Source organism: Onychostruthus taczanowskii, unplaced genomic scaffold, assembly GCF_017590055.1.
Source record: "Onychostruthus taczanowskii isolate IOZ18803 unplaced genomic scaffold, ASM1759005v1 scaffold17, whole genome shotgun sequence".
NCBI classification, from domain to species: Eukaryota; Metazoa; Chordata; class Aves; order Passeriformes; family Passeridae; genus Onychostruthus; species Onychostruthus taczanowskii.
Window position 1 is genome coordinate 13,231,324 of NW_024498906.1, and position 10,990 is coordinate 13,242,313.

Consider the following 10,990-nt stretch of genomic DNA (forward strand, 5'->3'; position numbering starts at 1 on the left):
AACAACCTCTTCCAGGGCCTCTCACAATAAAGAATTTCTTCTCAATATCCCATCAAAGCCTACTCTCTGGCAGTGTGAAGCCATTCCCTGTGTGCTGTCCCTGCATGCCCTGGAAATTGTCTCTCTCCAGGTTTCCTGGGGCTCCTTCAGGCCCTGCAAGGCCACCCTGAGCTCAGCCCAAAGCTTCTCCTGTGCAGCTGAACAATCCCAGCTGTGCCAGCCTTTCCTGCCAGCAGAGCTGCTCCATCCCTCTGCTCATCCTGGAGCCTCCTCTGGGCTCTCTGCAGCAGCTCCACATCCTTCCAAAACCATCATCCCAAGGTGCAGCCGTGGCCAAGACCCAGGGAAATGCACTGTCAGCAGGATGGCAGGGCTTTGCAGCCCTACAAACCTGGCTGTGTTGACATCTTGAACAGGTTGTGCAGTCTGGTCTCAGGGAAGATCTGGGGATGTGAGAAACAACAGCAGCTGGAGAGGACGAAACAGCTGCTCCATGAGGAGGCTGAAAAGACTTTTCAATTTAGAGAGGAAGCCAAGGAAGCTACAAAAAAATCATAAAGATGGATGCAGAACAGTGAGTCAAAAAATCCTGCAACACCATAATGAAAATTAGCAGACACAATGTAATTAATAGATCCGCTTGAAAGAGAAAAGAGAGAATGTTTTTATGCAGTGAGTCAGGAAATTTTGGAATTCGTCGTCACAGGATGTTATGGAAGCTGACAATGTCAATGTGAAGGGATTGGGCAATGTCAGGAACAGGAGGGTCACAAATGGATACTGGAGCCTGGGATGTGTCCATCCTGAATCCAAGGAATCACAGATGCTGGGACTGGCAGCAAAAGGATTTAAATATTGCTATTCCTAAATAGTTTTGCCCACTTCCACTTTCAAAGACTGAATATCAGCTTAGGTGAGCCACTGATTCTAGCATTTCTTATGTTCCTGCAGTAATTCCTCTTCCTGGGGGAAATTTTCCCCATTTCACCAGCAGCCAAACCAGGACACCAGTCAGTGCTGCAGAGGTTTTGAGCAGAAGGACTTTTGGGAGCATGGTAGACAATTAAACACAGAACTGTTAATCACTCTGGAAATGTGGTGAATCCAGTGTGTGCTGTGCCTTGATGTATTCCCAGGCTGCCTGAGCTTCCTGTGCCAGGTGAACCACAAGTTCCACTTTTCCCCTCAGAACAAAACCCCTGAGAGTACTCAGGACATCAGGCAGGGCTGCAGCCTTTGGGTTTGAGACAAAGCCCACCACACTTTGCCCATTCTTGTTAAAGCAGAAATATAGCAGTGATCTCCTGCACAGGGTCTAATCTGGGAAGGCTGGGAGGGAATGTGAGGAATGCTGAGCCTCCCATGTGGGAGGGACACACTGGCCTGGTCTTGAGCTGGTGGCAGGGGTGAAACAGCAAACGGGATAGCAAAGATCCTACAGCCAGCACAGAAATTTGGGGCATTCCTTGGGATCAGCACATGCTGGCCATCCTTCCTGCCAGGAGAAAAGGGGGCTGTGAGTATGCCAAGGATAAACTGGGGCCGGCTGCTGCTCGGTGGTTTTAGCCATGATGTTAATTCTGCTTACATAAGCTTAATACTTTCTGCAGTAATTTAGTGCAAAGAATTCAATCTTTTCTAAACTGCAGCTGAATGAAAACCAGTAGCATGCATTTGTGAGCTATTGGCTTAAATGCACTTGGAGGAACACCTGTCTGCATTTATATATTCCTGTTTTGCTGGGACAAGGCAACTGCAGCTGGTTAACACAGAGTACATGGCATTTCACAGGCTTCAGGAATCCATGGAAGCAAAATCCTTCCAGTGCACCCCAGTTACACACAAACCAGCAGGCTGTTCTTTTTTTTTGATTGTTTTTTTTTTTGGTGACACTTTGGTATGTAAAGCATTTTCCTTGGATGATTGATGCTTGAAACTTCTCGTATCCTGAAACAAGCTAAAATTAGAAAGGCTCCAAGCTATGCTTCCTACAGATCCATATATGTCATAGGATGTGGCTGTTGGCACTTTGGGATGATTGATTGTCAAGTTTCACAGGCTGCTGAAGTGTAAAAGACGTGATTTCGAGTGCCATGGCAAGCAGCAGAGTGGATAGGGTTAGTCAATTGTTTGTTTTGTGGGAAAATAAATATGAGGTGCTGCACTGTGTTGCTAATAAAGGGTTTGGAATGGCAGGTCCAAAGGCAACTTGGGCTATGGATGAGAGCACTTCTGAGCCCACAAATCCTATGAGAGATTTTCTCCTAAGAAAACTCTTTGTGAAATCCATTGGAGAGAAATTCAAGTGTTCAGGAGCTTTGCCAGGGCAGCACCAGCCCCCAGTCAGGGTTTCTGGCCACTTTTCCAGCCACCACATCTGTCCATTCACCTTCCAAGTAATAAAACTTGCTTACAGTCTTCTCTTTAACGTGGGAGGCTGGAAATATGCTTGACGTATCATCTGGGAAGCTGAGACCTCAAGACAGTTATTCCTTCAGGAAGCAGATTGTGAGTTTTAGGTTTGATGTCAAATATCCCGAAGGATGCTTGCTGTTCCCATCACTGCCAAGCAAGAAGCACAGGGAGGGAGCAACAAATCTCAGCTGAGACTCATCTTAATGAGCTTCTGTCTATTTAGCTCAGGGGAAAGGAACTCATTGGTTACTCGAGGTGAGAACTGGATGACTCAAATCAAGGGCACAGGAGTCCAAATGAGGTGTGGAGAACCGTGGTGATGCCTTCCTGTCACTGAGAATTTGGGATCATTTAGGTGTGAAAAGACCCTTGAGATCACCGAATCCAACCATAAACTTAACACTGCCAACCCCACCACTAAAAAGCCTCCTTAAGAGTCACATCTTCACTTTTAAATACCTCCAGGGATAAAAGCAGGAAGGAACTGTGGAGAGATGAAGGATGAATCTCTGAGAACACCTGGGACTGCTTTAGAGACCACAGTGTCTTTGAGGCACAGTACCTTTCTCTTCCAGGATGTTTGATTTGTGAGGAATAACTCTGTCACTGGATTTAAGAGAAGCTGAGTTTTGATACCAGCTCATCCAAGCCCAATTTTGACCATAGACCACTGTCTTGGTTTGAACAGACAGGTGTCTGCTAAGGAAGGTGGGAGCCTCCCCTGAAATGGAAAATGTAAACCCCCTCCCTCTGAATTATTATAATTTTGAAATTAAGGGGCTCTCAGGCAAAGATATGGGAGTAGGAATGACAGTTCTGTACTAGGAAAATTTTTAAAAACAGAGATCTCCTGGAGGGAGGATTGGCTGTGGGAGAGATAAAGGAAAAACTGCCCAAAGAACAGCAGAGAACTGCCCCAGCTCTGACAGGTGGAAATTGAACACACACCCAGCTAAACCTGAGACAACTACCCAGTAACTTCCTTTCACCTTTACAAAAGTGAGAAAATATTGCAGAGAATTTGTGGGAATAAAATCAAAGTATCAATGCACTGATGAAAAGATGAACGCATCACTGCACCTTCTTCCTTTGATAAGATAATTTCTTCTGGGTTGTCCATTCCCCTTGAAAAATGATAACTTTTTTCCCCATCATATTGATATCTGACAGCTCTCAAACCTTCTCCTTCACATGGTATTTTCACTGCTTTCTCACCAAACTCTCCTATTTAGCAGTCTGCAGGAGAAATGGCCGAGAATATGCTCACCTTCCACTCCTTTTTGCTCACTGGATGGCCGTGAAGGTCTCTCCATCCTTGATGATTCTGTGATTTTGTGACATTTTGAAGCAGAACAGAACTTATCTGTGTTTCCTACTTCACTGGAAAAGTTTGGAGCATATTTCTGAGACTGCAGAGGCCACTTCCTTACGTGTGCAGAGGAAGATGTCACACAGAGTGCCTTCCTGCCAGCCAGCTGGGATTTTGCTGAGAGGTGTGGAAAAAGCCTGTTAGAACCTCTCCTTCCTCAGCAGTGCAATCCCTCAGGAGAACGCAGCTCCAGGAAAAGAAGCCTGGAGGCACAAAACAATACAGACCTAAAAGAATTTTTTTCTTTCTTTCTTGTTTTTCTTTTTTTTTTTTTCTTTTTTTCTCTTTAACTGTGTAGCGCCAGAGTAGAGCTCAGTGGATCAAAGAGAAATCAAATCCCAAAGAAGGGATCTTCTCCCTCTCCACAAATCCCTGACAGGAGAGTGGGGCCAGTGAGGGTCAGGCTCTGCTCCTGGGTAGCAAGGGACAGGAAGAAAAGGAAAAGGAGAAGGGGGAAAGGGAAGGGAAGGGAAGGGAAGGGAAGGGAAGGGAAGGGAAGGGAAGGGAAGAAGGAAAGGAAAGGAAAGGAAAGGAAAGGAAAGGAAAGGAAAGGAAAGGAAAGGTCTCAAGTTGCACTAAGGGAAGTTTAGATAGGATATGAGGAAAAAATTGTGCAAGGAAAGCTTTGTTGAGCATTGGGATGAGCTGCCCAGGACAGTGCTGGGGTCTCCATCCCTGCAGGGATTTAAAAGCCATGCAGATGTGGCACTTGGGGACATGGGCCAGTGGTGGCCTTGTTGTGCTGGGGGAACAGTTGGTCTTGATCATCTTAAAGGCCTTTTCCAATCTAAATGAGTCCATGATTCCAAGACAGATACCAGGGCACATCGGAGCTCAGATGCACAAAGAGGGTGAGGTGGCTGTGGAATCCTGAGCTGAGGGGCTGGGGTCAAAGCATGGTGGTTTCTGCTCTGCTGAGCTCCAGGATGGGATCCTGGCTGGATGCCATTGTCCTGTCAGCTCCAATTTGCAGTGCCCTGCTCTGGTGGGGCCCAGCAGGGGCTGCAGGTGAGCTGGAGCCGTGTGCTGGGCAGTGCTGAGCCCGGCTGTTGCCAGCCTAAGCCTGCAAAATCACATTACCCTGATAAAATTTGCAGTCCTGGAGCTCTCCAGGCAGCACCAAGCACATGAGCTGCCTTCTTTCCTGATGCCCAGCCTGTGTTTCCCTTACCCCTCACCATAGGAATTTTTTTGTTTGTTTAATATTTTATTCTGACAAAAGTGAAGCACCTTCACAATAGGCTCCAGATAAATAAATAAAACAAACAGGCACATTCTCTTCCAACCCCCCTCTGGCCAGGGAGGTGACAGTTTTTGCATGCACTGCACAGGAGTGATTCCCAGCAGTCAGTGGTGGTGCAGGAATATTGGCTTTCTGTGGGCTCCAGTACTTTTCCATCAGCATTTGAGTCTTGCTGGATTTTAATGATGGGTTATTGTGTTTGTGGGGTTCCCAGATGAAGGAAGGAATGATGAATCTGACTCCATGTTCTCAGAAGGCTAATTTATTATTTTATGATACTATATTATATCAAAGAATACTAAACTATGCAATATTAAAGAATACAGAAAGGATACTTACAGAAGGCTAAAAAGATAATAATGAAAACTCGTGACTTTTTCCAGAGTCCTGACACGGCTTGACCCTGATTGGCCAATGAGTCAAAACAATTCACATGAAACCAATGAAACAATCACCTGTTGGATAAACAATCTCCAACCACATTCCAAAGGAGAAAAACACAGGAGAAGCAAATCAGATAATTATTTTTTTTTTCTTTTTCTTTGAGGCTTCTCAGCTGCCCAGGAGAAAAATCCTGGGCGAAGGGATTTTTCCAGAAAATATGACTGCCACAATGGGTCATGCTGCACCCAGTTGAAATGGGTTGGATACTGGTGTCTGTGTGGCCTTAATCAAATAAATCACCGTAAGAAAATTATATTCAGCTTCTGGCCAGCCTCAGGCTGGTTTTGGGGGAGTTGCCAGTGTGGCTCATCCAGAGACAAATACAGGAGGTGGAGGAAGCAGCTCTTGGAGGGCCAGAATTTGGGTGGGGAGTCACCAGCTGTGCCGTGGTGAGGACACCCCCACCTGATCCCCAGCACTGCGACAGGGGGAGGCTGTGGGCAAGGAGGAGGGACATGCCCAGGGTAGGGAAAACCTCCAAGGATGGGTCCTGGCACCGTGTTTAACACCAGCCCCAGCACAGGCTGCCTGTGCCAAAGAAATGTGAGCTGGCAGGGAGCTGAGGAGCATTGCCAGTGTGGAGGAAAACAGAACAGCATCCCAGGAAGAAGTGAAAGATCCCCAAGTACAGGTAGCAGATAAAATTTGGTGGCATGGAGTCCCAGCATCGCTTGCTTTGGGGGCTAGTAAGATTTTCTGCTAGAAACTGGGATTCTGTCCTCCTAGGACTGGCCCAGGAGGCAGATTTTTGTCTGCACAGGTTTGTCCCCAAGCTGTGGGGAGCTGTAATGTGATGCAGCCGTGGCAAAGAGGAATGTGATGAGCAGGTGTCCCAAGGAGTTATTTTCAGAAGTAAAGGGGATATGTAGTCACACTGCAAAGCACTGCCCTGGCACCTCCTTTGGGGCAGGTCCTGTGCAGTGTTTTAATCCTGACCAAAAAGGTTCAATCCACACTGAAGAGATGGGGGAGGAGAAATTCCAGTAATCCATGACAGGCACTGTCCACTTTATGAGAGGAGGCTACAGGACCTTGGTTGGTGTAGAGCAGCAACATTTCCAAATTGGAAATTCCCAAAAAATGGTGGCTAATGAAAGTTGTTTCATATGCAGGAACAGAGGAAATATAAAGCTGGGGAAGGAACTTATTCCAGGGGAAGGGGCAATAACATCTCTTTGGCAGATGTGCACTCAGTACTGCTTGTGTCAGGAGGAACGTGGGATGTAAAGCAAGGGCACACAGCAAATACTGGGTGTGCAGGACCTGTAGTGTGCCAGAGACACCTGGAAAGAGTGAATTCAGTCCGTGCTGAATGTCCTTAGCAAACTATCCTGCGCTCCTGTTCTTAAAAGTGCATTTTTAACCCGTGGTGATCTTTGCCCAGCTGTTCCTATTACAAACCTCAGCATCACCCTCTTGCCTAAGAGGAAGAGCTACAAACACAGATATTTTGGTGCCTGCTGTCTGAAGGGGGGTTGAAATCGTGTCTGCTCCAACTCGAGGATCAGAGAGCCTGGCAGACACTCAGACACTCGATCCCTGTGGCGTCAGCGCCGGGATAATCCCCGCAAGGTGCCGGAGCCTCTCTGGGCTGGAGACAGAGCCCAGCCCAGAGTGCCCAGGCTGGCAGCAGGGCTTGGGGACATGCCACAGATGAAGGTCAGAGACTCCTGCAGGGTGGTGCCCTGTCAGGTTGTATTTTTGGTTTCCAAATAAGACGCTGAGCCGGCGGCAGAAACTCGGGAAATTCTTCTGCCTTGCTTGGGGCCATCACCTGTGGGATTGTGTCCCTGTGGGATTCTGTCCCTGTGGGATTGTGCCCCTGTGCCCCCACAGGTGAGAGCCCACCTGAGAGCTGCCCCAGCCCTGTCCCAGCCCTGGGAGGAGCTGGAGCTGCTGCAGAGAGCCCAGAGGAGGCTCCAGGATGAGCAGAGGGATGGAGCAGCTCTGCTGGCAGGAAAGGCTGGCACAGCTGGCATTGTTCAGCTGCACAGGAGAAGCTTTGGGCTGAGCTCAGGGTGGCCTTGCAGGGCCTGCAGGAGCCCCAGGAAACCTGGAGAGAGACAATTTCCAGGGGATGCAGGGACAGGACACAGGGAATGGCTCCCACTGCCAGAGGGCAGGGTTAGGTTGGATATTAGGAAGAAATATTTTACTGTCAGAGTAGAAGGCATTAGAACAGGTTTCCTAGAGAAATTTTGGATGCCCTATCCCTGGAAGCATTTCTCAGTGACTTTCTCAGTTTTTCTTTCAGAAAGAAAGAAAACCCCAACAGCTGCCTTTTGGTCAGAAGCTATGACTCCAGCAGGAGTCTTTATTTTCCTGTGAGTTGGATGAGCTTTTTTTACAAGGCACTTCCTCTAAAGGAGTTAGATTAAATAAGAAATGTTCCACAAAAGTCAAGGTCAGTGACCTTCCTATATTTTACCTGATTTTAAAAAAAAATAAAATAAGTGTTTCCCCTCTTTCTTTGTGTGCAGGGGCTGGGAGACACCCTTTGTGTTGAGAAGATGCCAAAAAGGGAACTTCTAATTCCTGTAGCCCCTGCCCCTGCAGCCAAAGCTCAGCCACACAAACTTAATAAAAGACTCCAGAGTGTCAAATTGCTTCAAGAGCTGATGGTTTAATATCAGAAGCCCAACACTGACTGACTCCCTCAAAGTAGGGAGCTGATTTAGTGGGCTAAAGGAAACAAGGACAGGTATATTTACTGCTCATCTATGTTTTACTGCCCTGTATGAAAGATTAATGAGCTCTGAACTTGTGGGCAGCCAGTTTTCCTGGCCTGACTCACACTGAAGAGGAGCTGGAGGGGGTTCTGACACTCCTGCATCTGGATGAGAACAGCACACCCTGAGCTGGGTGGGTCATGGTGTGATCTCCTGAAAAAAAGAGGGGTTGAGAAGGGGAATATAAACTAGAGACCAGATAAAATGCTTACAAGTGGAGCAAGTTGTGCTATCTGCAGATTTATTTTTTAAAATATTCTTTTCATAGAATCACAGAATCATTGAGAGTGGAAGAGACCTCCAAAATTATCCAGTGTCACTATCAACTCAGAGCCACCAAAATCACCCCTAAACCACATCCCCAAGTGCCACATTCAGACACCTCTTGAACACTTCCAGAGCTGGCAGCTCCACCAACCCCTGGGCAATCCATTCCAATGCCTGACCACTCTTCCAGAGAAAAAGTTTTTTTCTTATATGTAATCTGAACTTCCCTGGGCACAACTTGAGGCCATTTCCTCCCATTCTTTCACTTGACAATCATTTTTCATGTTTAAGAAATGCCATTCATGTAAAGTCACCTGGAAAGAAAGCCCCCAGAAATAAATCTATAAACACTCAGCTGGATGCTGCCCTTGTGGTGGACACCTTGGAGCTCATGTTTCATGGGGCAGAGTGGAAGAGGGATGAAGTAAAACACAAAAGCTGTGGCCACCCTGGCTGCAAGAAGACCTGAACTCGTAAGGGGGCAGGGAGCAAAGATTGGAGCTCTTCAGCTTGGTGTTTGAGCAGGGTTGGCTCCACCAGCCATTTATTGCATTTAGTGACTCTTAAATGTACTCAGGGTGTCCCCCTGTGCAAGGTGAGGGATGCAAGCACCAGCCCAGGGTGCAGAAATGAGGGAGATCCTCTCCAGAGCCAGACATCCTTCACAGAGGGAATGTTGCTCTGGGCTGGGGACAAGGTGGGAACCAAAGTTTGGGCTGGATGATCCTGGAGGTGTTTCCCAGCCTCAGTGATTCCAGGTTCTGTGTTTCAGCAGCAGCTGGAGCACACAGCAATGACACCTTGGGCAGGGGGATCAGCACTGCAGCTCCTGCAGCAGCTGCCTCTCCCCGCTCAGGGTCACATCCCCTGCTCCAGCCTGGAGCCTCACCCACCAGATCCCTGCCCCAGGTACCTGACAAACCCTCAGAAACACAGAAAAAAAAGTCAGAAGCTGACCACAGAGTAGATGTGAGGTGTGAGTTAAACAGCCAGGAAATCACAGAGAAGATGGACATGTGGTTGACCAATACCCACTGTCATCCAGCTGATCAAAAAGCCCAATCCAAACCCAACACAAAAAAAAGGTTTTTTAATATGTATAAAAATTGTATATATATATATAAGTATATGTATATATAAGTATATATATAATATATAATATAATGTATAAGTATTTAAAAAGCATTGATAAGTATTTGTGGAGTCAGGGGTATTACTCAATTTACAAAACCACTGCAAAAAATGCTTTGAGGGAACAGAAAATATTGTGGTAGAGCAAGTGGATGGAGAACTGTACTGACAAACATGGTTTCCCCTAAAAAAAATATATTAAAAGAGTTATAATTTTATTTGTGTCGCTGACATGGCAATATGTTATACATCAGTTCAAGATATAAGAAATAAATAAGAATATAAATAGTATAAATATAAATAAGAATATAAACAAGAAATAAATGTTCACCAAATGGCATTTTTTTTCTTTTGTGAAAAACACGTTTCACTCCTTGGAATTCATCTTGAAAACGGAGTGGAAACATTCCAAAGAGTCACAATATCAAAAATATTTCATTTCTGTTGAGCTTTTGGGAGAACTTTTTTGAATTTCCATCTTCTTTGAATGCAATATTGTACCACATTTCTTTTGCATCCCATTTTATACCCATGCCATGCCCAGCAGCAGATGAACTCATGATCAGCTGGATTTGGAGCCTTTTGCTCTACACAGGGCTCTGTAGGAGATGTGCAGGGCAGGGTGGGCTTTACTTTTTAAATCTGGAAACTGTGGTATACTTAGTTTCAACCCAAATGACCTGAAACTTCCCTCCTGACAAGCCCTTGTTTTGAACACATCAAAAAATATTCCATTTGGACGCCTTCCCCTTGGCTTTTGCTCTCTTGCTGGCCCAGAACAGGAAGAGGCTGACGATAAATTAAAAATAAAAAAATAAAAGCACATAAAACTCAGCAGCTCAGGAGGATCCATTTGTCAGAGCCATAAGTGAGTGAACATTTTTTGGCACTTCAGCCTCCATCTCATGCCCTGCTGAAGGTGCTCAGGTCAGTCAGGGCTGGGAAAACACTGGAGGCAGATAAGGCTGGGAGGGAAGCAGTGGGAGTTTTGCTAAACCTGGGTTTAAATCCTTGTTTCCCGGGGCTCACATCCTTGGCTGGGTGTTGTCCTTCCCTCAGGGGTTAAGGGGACAGAGCTCTGCCCTTTCCCCAGGGGAGGCTGCAGATTCCCTGCTCCAAAGAGGGTCCCAGGCACGGATGCAGATCCTGCAGCAGATCCCAGGGCCTGGGCTCCATCCTCGGACCTGCACAGCTCCAGGGAGACCCTGGCCTTCCCCTGGGCTTTTCATTACTGCCTCACTACTCACCCTTTCCCTTTCCCCCTTTTGGCCATTCACTTTTTTCCTTTTTTCCTATCTCTTTTTCCCTTTTTTTACCCTTTCCATTTTTCCCTTTCCTTTTTTTCCTTTTTCCCCTCCCCCTTTCCCTTTTTCCTTTCTTTTTTCCATGTTC